Raw genomic sequence first — 8,149 nt, forward strand, 5'->3', positions numbered from 1 at the left:
ACACCCCCGGGAATTGGCGGAATGTCCAGCTGTGTGATAGCCATCTCCTACTGTGGATGGGGTGGGAACTTCCACTGTAGATATGTGTGGGAACAAGCTCGAAGTGGGGATTCCGAGGATGTTCTTTCATGTTCCAAGACAATCTCAAGAATGTGCCATGTATGATAACCCTGCAATAAAGTCATAAACCTGTGTATAAGAGGCCAGGCCTCAGAGATGCAGTTAGAGCACCTCGTGACGATACCTTGTTGTCTGATCTGATGTGTTCTGCTCCGACGGAATAAAAACGTTGTTTCCTGCCTTCCAGTCTCCGGCGCCTAACTCTTTCATTGGTAAATTATCGAATGGTATGAGAGGCGATTACCGCCGGGCAATACTTGAAGGGTTATCGACTGAAACTGCCGCTACCATTTAACAGCACTGCGGGCCCTCGGGCTCTATAGCGGCTGGCCCTGGTGGTTGTAGGCCCTTGTCTGTATTTTATTGTGTACCAACGGTTTCTAATTAAAAAAAAAAAAAAAACAGTTAAAAGGATGCTGGTAAGAACTTGGACCTCGGTCACAAGCCTGCACTCTCCCCGGCAGCTCCATCCCTTCGTTCACCGCCGCCGGGCCCCCTACCTGGGTGGGTGTTCTAGGCTGCTGTCCCCCTGCCTGCTGCGACACAGTAACTGCGCTGAGTATTGTTGCATCGTTTCTTTGTTTTTTTCTTCATCATGGTTGTTCTCTGTTTTGTCGCTGTATTTCCGCATTGTTGTCATTTTTAATTCTCATTGCTTCTGTATTAGTGCCCCATTTTGCTGTGTCTTTCTGCTATTGGTCCCTGTGTTTCATTGCCCTCTCTCATTCCCTCACTGTTCCCTTCTCCCTGTTCCTGCCACTGCTGACCTGTGGCCCGGCCCACCTGCCCTCGCCCGTTTCTCTCCTCCCCTCCCCTCCCCTACATAATGCCAATCGCTACGGGGGAGCACTTGTAAGAACTTGACCTCGGTCACAGGCCTGCACTCTCCCCGGAAGCTCCATTGCTCCGTTCGTCGCTGCCGACCCACCTGCCTGGGTGTTCTTGGCTGCTGTCCCCCTGCATGCCGCAACGCGGTAACTGCGCTGAGTATTGTTGTATCGTTTCTCTGTTTATTTCTTCATCATGGTTGTTCTCTGTTTTGTCACTGTATTTCCGCATTGTTGTCATTTATAATTCTCATTGCTGTTGTATTAATGCCCCATTTCGCTGTGTCTTTCTTCTATTGGTCCCTGTGTTTTACTGCCCTCTCTCGTCCCCTCGCTGTTCCCTTCTCCCTGTTCCTGCTGCTGCTGACCCGCGGCCCCGCCACCCTGCCCTCGCCCGTTTCCCGCCTCCCCTCCCCTGCAAAATGCTGACCGCTGCACGGTTGTGCAGCGGGTGTGCCAAAGGCAAGCCCGTGTCCCGACCGCAGCCAGCAACCCTGGTTCTCCTAGGCCCCACCGCTACGACTCTGCCACCCTCCATGCACTCAATCCCGGAAGACGGACCTACTGCGAAAGATCCTCGCCGAACACCACCCACGGACAGTTCTCGTGCAGACCCTGCCGTACATCTTTTACCATCGACAAAGCACCCACTACCACCGAAGGCCTGCCTGATGCATGCACCGCCGAAACCTTGACATGTATCCTCGTCAACGTGCACTCCCTGCACCGACACGCCGTAGAGATCTGGGACCTAATCAACACCCTCTCGCCCGACGTCGCCTTCTTCACTGAAAATTGGACCAACACCACCTCCGGGCCCGACATCGCCACTGCCTTTCCCGACGGCTACAAGATCCAGAGAAAGGACCGCCCCCACCGCCAAGGAGAAGGACTAGCCATCGCACACAAGACCCCCGTCTGACTCTCCACCTCCAGCACAAGTGACCCCCTTTCCAACAAAGAACACGTCCACTTCCAGATCCAGACCAGACCCAGGACCACGCTATGCGGCACCCTCATCTACAGACCACCCGGACCTCACACCCAGTCCACAACCACCATCGCCAAGCTCGCCGCACCCCACGCCATCACCTTCACGGACTACATTCTACTCGGAAACCTTAACTTCCACCTCGACAACCCCAACGACCCCGACTCCACCACCCTCCTCGATAACCTCGCCAACCTCGGACTGAAGCAGCTGGTCAACACACCCACTCACAGAGCTGGGCACACCCTTGGCCCCACAACTTCAGCGAACAGACGCCAGACACCACCCCCCCTGCCACCGCAGACAAGCCAATCGTCACGACCTGGAATCCCACAACCATCAAACACATCACTGCGACCATGAAGAAAACCCACTCAGGGGCCCCAACGGACCCCTGCCCACTGCACTTATTCCACAGGGCCGCCATCGCACCGGAACTAGGATGGACCATCAATGCCTCCTTCAGATCCGGCATCTTCCCAGATGACTGGAAACGGGCGGAGGATAAACCCCTCCTCAAGAAGCCAACAGCTGACCCAACAGACCTGAAAACCTACCGGCCTATCTCTCTCTTCCCCTTCGCAGCCAAAGTCACAGAGAGACTCCTAAACACCCAGCTGACCGCCTTTATCGAAGAGATCTCCATCCTTGACACCTCACAATCTGGATTCCGCAACAACCACAGCACCGAGACCATCCTCCTCGCCGCCATGGACGACATCCGCATACTACTCGACCAGGGACACACCATGGCCCTGATCCTCCTAGACCTCTCCGCAGCCTTCGACACCGTCTCTCATCGCACGCTCGCAGCCAGACTTCATGATGCAGGGATACAAAGAGCCACGCTCGACTGGATCCAATCCTTTCTCTCCGGCAGAACCCAGAGGATCAGACTCCCTTCCTTTCTCTCCGAACCCACTGACATCAACTGCGGAGTACCCCAAGGATCATCGCCCAGCCGGATGCTCTTCAACATCTACATGGCCCCCCTCGCCGCCATCGTCAGACAGCATGGGCTCAGCATAGTATCCTACTCCGACGACACCGAGCTCATCCTCTCGCTCACGAAGAACCCTGAAGACACCAGACTCCACTTCCATGAAGGAATGAAGAACGTCAAAGCTTGGATGAAAGACAGTTGCTTGAAGCTCAACTCAGAGAAAACTGAGGTCCTCATCCTCAGCCCCTGCACCTCCGCCAGGAACAGCACCTGGTGGCCCTCCACCCTTGGGAAGCCACCCACCCCTACAGAACACGCATAAAACCTCGGCATCATCCTCGACTTCTCCCTCTCCATGAACCGCCAGATCAACGCCGTCGCTTCCACCAGTTTCAACTGCCTGTGCATCCTCTGCAAGGCCTTCAAATGGATACCCCCGATTGCAGAAGGACTGCCACCCATGTGCTCATAACCAGCAGACTGGACTATGGCAACGCCCTAAACGCCAAAATCAACAGAACTCTTCTATACAAACTCCAAACCATCCAGAACGCCGCAGCCAGACTTGTCCTCGGAGCACCATGCCACGAGCACATGACCCAACACCTACAAGACCTCCACTGGCTCCCCGTTGAGAAGAGGGTCACTTCCAAGCTCCTCATCCACACCTACAAATCCCTCAACAACATCGGACCCAAATACCTCAACGAGAGAGTCTCCTTCCACATACCCAAGAGGAACCTCAGCTCTGCCGACCTCGCCCTGGCAGAAGTCCCTCCCATCCACAGGAACAGAGCAGGCGGCAGAGGTTTCTCCTACATCGCAGCCAAGACCTGGAACGAGCTCCCCGTGAACATCAGATGTTCCCCAACCCTGCACACGTTCAGGAAGGACCTCAAGACCTGGCTCTTCGACTAATTCGGAGCTGCCCCCCTCCCCCCAGCGCCTTGAGACCCTCACGGGTGAGTAGTGCATACATTAAAATGAGTGATATATCTATGTCTATATCTATATCTATATCTATATCTATATCTATATCTATATCTATATCTATAGCTATATAGAATTATGCCATTCCAATGTGTACAAACAGCCAGGTACTTAAGCATAATAAACAAACTCCCTTTGAATTGCAGACCTGGACTACAGAAACTCACATCAATTCAATCACTGTTTGCTTCAAGAACACAACTGAGAACAACATCTTTAGGCGCTGTGCAAATATTCACATTTGTCTAGGGGCGGGTTCTGGTTATCTCTGCCACACAGTGGTGGGCAGAGTTTTTGCCATGCTCCAAGCAGAGAGCAGAGTGGCAACACTCAATGATTTCCACCGGTGGAGCAGAGTTTTGCCCCCACTCCTACCTAGAGGTGTCAGTCTTCTATTTTTGGAACAGACTAATTTACTCCAAGTCATCAATGCTGTCAAACCAAAGAAACAAATAGTATGGTCTTCCCATAATCTATTCTTTTCTCAAGATGTGGCAAAAGTAACGGCAGAAAGATGGAAGGAGTTTCTAGATCTACACCCTCAGTTGAGGGCTATCAATACACGTTTTTGTCTTCTTCACCCTGCAGATTGAAAGTGACATATAAAGATAAAACTGTCACCTATGACGATCCTGCAAAACTTAAGAACATTCTTTACCAGTAAAGGGAGCAAAGAAAAAGAGTTAAAAGCTTCATAAAGGTTGTGTATTATATACATGTTGTTCTGATATTTCTAAGTGTTATACTTGATGTTTTCTTTTGAAACTAATGGAACTTGTATTTTTATTTTCAGCTTCCCCATCAGCTACAACATATGTGTCTGATGTCTTCACCATTCGGACCCCTTTGGTGTCGTCTTTGTCTGTCTGTTCCCTATCCCCTGTGACATCGGGGATCTCTTTATTTAGGTACATCTGACAGTCATCCTGTGTTTGACTTGTACTGTCTATTTTTCATGTTTATTGTTTCTCTTTCCTTTTTTCCTATCTCTCTCCCTCCTTTTTTCTATTCTCTTTTATATCACTTCCCTTCCTTACATTACTACACTTCTATTTTCTTTTATCTTGTCCTTACAATGTTTATTTCCTAAGCTGTTATCTTATTCATTGTTGTAAGTATTGGCTGCATACATTTCCTAAAATGTTTTATAATTCAGTGTAACCTCGTGGAATGTGAAGGGTTTAGGTGACCTAATTAAAAGACAAAGAGTTCTCCACCATCTTGCTAATCACAACTGAAAATGTGGGGTTGGACAGGTATTGGTCTCACCTGCTATGCTGAAAAATAATTGAAACAGTTATTCCTATTAGCAAGCAATTGCATGTTACACTTGTATCCTTATCTAATGATCCTCACAGTAGATGGTTTGCTGTTGATTAATTGATAGATAATATCCCCCTTATGATTTTTAATGTATATGGTCTCAGAACAGTTCATAATATTTTTTGGCATGACATCACTGAATGTTTATTGACCATTACTGGAGAATACTTTATTTTGGATGGTGATGTCAACCAGGAGCATGATCCTGTTCTGGATAGAAATTCTAAGTGCAATTTGTCCATAATATAATGCATACATCTTTTTGCTCTACTCTCTCCCAAAAATCCCGTATTGACGTGTGGTGCTCTGCTATCCCCACCTCATGAGAGTATACATTTTACTCTTGAATGCACCATACTCAATCGAGGATTGGTTATATCTTTGCAAGTAAGTCATTGGCTCAACATCTTTTGCATGCAGAGATTGGCTCCATTTTAATTTCTGATCATTCAGCGGTCATCTCAGACTTTTACCTTATTCCATTCCAACCCCATCCATGACACTGGAGATTTAATAATCCCCTTACATTGGATTTTGGAGTCCATGAGAAATTTAAACATTTCACTATGGGATTTTTTTACTTTTAATGCTACAGAGGATACAGCTCTTCCAATCGCATGGGATGCTTTTAAAACCTCAGCTCAAGGATTTATTCTAGAATATGTTAAAGATAAAAAGAAACACTCCAATAAACAAACTGCCTCCTTACTTCAAGAGATGAAAGCACTGGAATATGAATACTACCACTTCCATTCCCAAACCTCTCTTGATAATCCCATCAAAGCAAAATTTAGATTTAATAAACTCTCTACGGAACACACCTCCTCTTTCTTATTTCGCCAAAATGCTCGATTTTATGGCGGACAAAAAAATACAGCTAAACTCTTAGCAAATTTTCTAAAAATTAAGAAGGAACAGAACAGAACTGACACTCTTTTAACCTTGACCAAGCAAGTAGTTTCTTAAGATAGTGATGTCTTAAATTAATTTGTTACTTTCTATACAACCCCTTATTCTCCAAACAAGTTCATTCTACTTCTCAAATAGCTGACTATTTAATGTCGGCTTCACATCTCAATGCAGATGTTGTTGACCTTTCTTTTTTGAACATGGATGTAACTTCAAAAGGGATTGCAAATGCACTCTATAAATTAAAATCGGTTAAAACCCAGGGTCCTGATGGGTCTACTTCTGAATTGTACTCTAATTTCTTAAATCTTTTTCTTCCTTGGCTCCTTAAACGACTTAAATAATTTGCTACCTCCCATGATGAAACTGGCACTTTTCAAGATGCGCTAATTTGTCTCATATCTAAAGAACCCCAAGACCCACAATTGTGTAGTAATGATAGACCTATATCATTGCTTAATGTTGACTGTTACATTCTTGCCAAGATTCTAGTATTACGTGTAGACCCCATTCTACCCTGAATAATTGACCTAGAGCAAGTGGGCTTTATTAAAGGACATGTCTCCTCTGACAATACCAGATGCCCAAACTAAATCAAGCTCTAGCATCTTTGGCCTTGGATGCTGAAAAAACATCTGACTATGTTGAATGGCCTTTTATGTTTGAAACTCTTAAATGATCTGGTTTTGACCCTAAGATTTTAAATCTTATAACATTATTATATTTCTCAGCGAAAGGAGCTATTTTTACAAATGACGCCTTACCAAATTACTTTTTATTAGAAAGAGGTGTCCGACAGGGATGTCCCTTATCACCATTACTATTAATCTTTACCTTGTAGCCCTTTTTCATATAATACAAACCAATTAAAACTATCAGTCTATGCTGAAGACATTCTTCTGTACGTTTTTAATCCATCTACGTCTATCTCAGTATTTCTAAAAGAAGTCCACGATTTTGCTAATGTCTCTGGGTACCAATTGAGTACAGACAAATCTGACATATAACCATTAAATGAATTATGCATCAAGGACGATTTGAAAGATCTGGGCTTTGCATGGAAACCAACTAAAATAAAATATCTGGGTTTATGAGTTGCTAGTTTTATTAAAAACACAATTAAAATAAACTGTGATGCTAGTTAACTGAAATTGCAAACTTTCTGTTACTCATGGAATCCACTATTTTTATCTTGGTGGACCCGACTAAACTCTATAAAAAGAATGTTATCTGCCCAAGTGATGTATCTGATTTTCATGCTTCCTGCTTGCATTCTCACTATTTTCTTTAAAAATGTAGAATTCATTCTATCATATTTTTGTATGGAATAACAAACCAGCTAGATTGGCTTAATCTCACTTAAAATTGTGCTCTCAATGTGGAGGTGTTAATTTTCCCAAATTTCAAAAACTTCATGATACTTTTTGTCTTAAACAATCAGCTCATTGGCTCACATGTAAATCCTCTTCTACTACTCCTCATGGCTCTCTGTCAAACAATCTTTCTTCCTACATTTGTCTTGTAAAGAATTTCTATCCATGTTGACTAAGTTGTCCTCCCTTCATATTCCACCTATTACACACTCATATACACTTTTATGACCTATCCTTTTTCCAAAACCATTACACAAAACCATTTTTTCAATTTCCTCCCCATGATATAATAAATGTCTCAGAATCAACAATATTCTGAAAATCTTGGCACACTAAAGGACTCAGGTGGACGCAACAACTAGTGTCTAACAATAATACCATTCCTTTTACCAATGTCCAGACCTTATTTCAGCTGCCCAACAAAGAATGGTGTACGCTCCCTTGAAAAGGCCTGGAAAAAAGACCCAACCACCAGCACCAAGGACGCCTTCAAAAGCGCCACCCGCACCCACCACCAACTGATCCGAAAAGCCAAGAAAACAGCTTTCAAGGATCGACTTGACAACAACGCCCACAACAGCAAGGAACTTTTCAACATCGTCAAGGAATTTTCCAATCCCTCGGCCAACTCCAACGACATCACCCCCTCTCAAACCCTCTGCGACTCCCTAGC

Source organism: Triturus cristatus, chromosome 4_2, assembly GCF_964204655.1.
Source record: "Triturus cristatus chromosome 4_2, aTriCri1.1, whole genome shotgun sequence".
Classification (NCBI taxonomy): domain Eukaryota; kingdom Metazoa; phylum Chordata; class Amphibia; order Caudata; family Salamandridae; genus Triturus; species Triturus cristatus.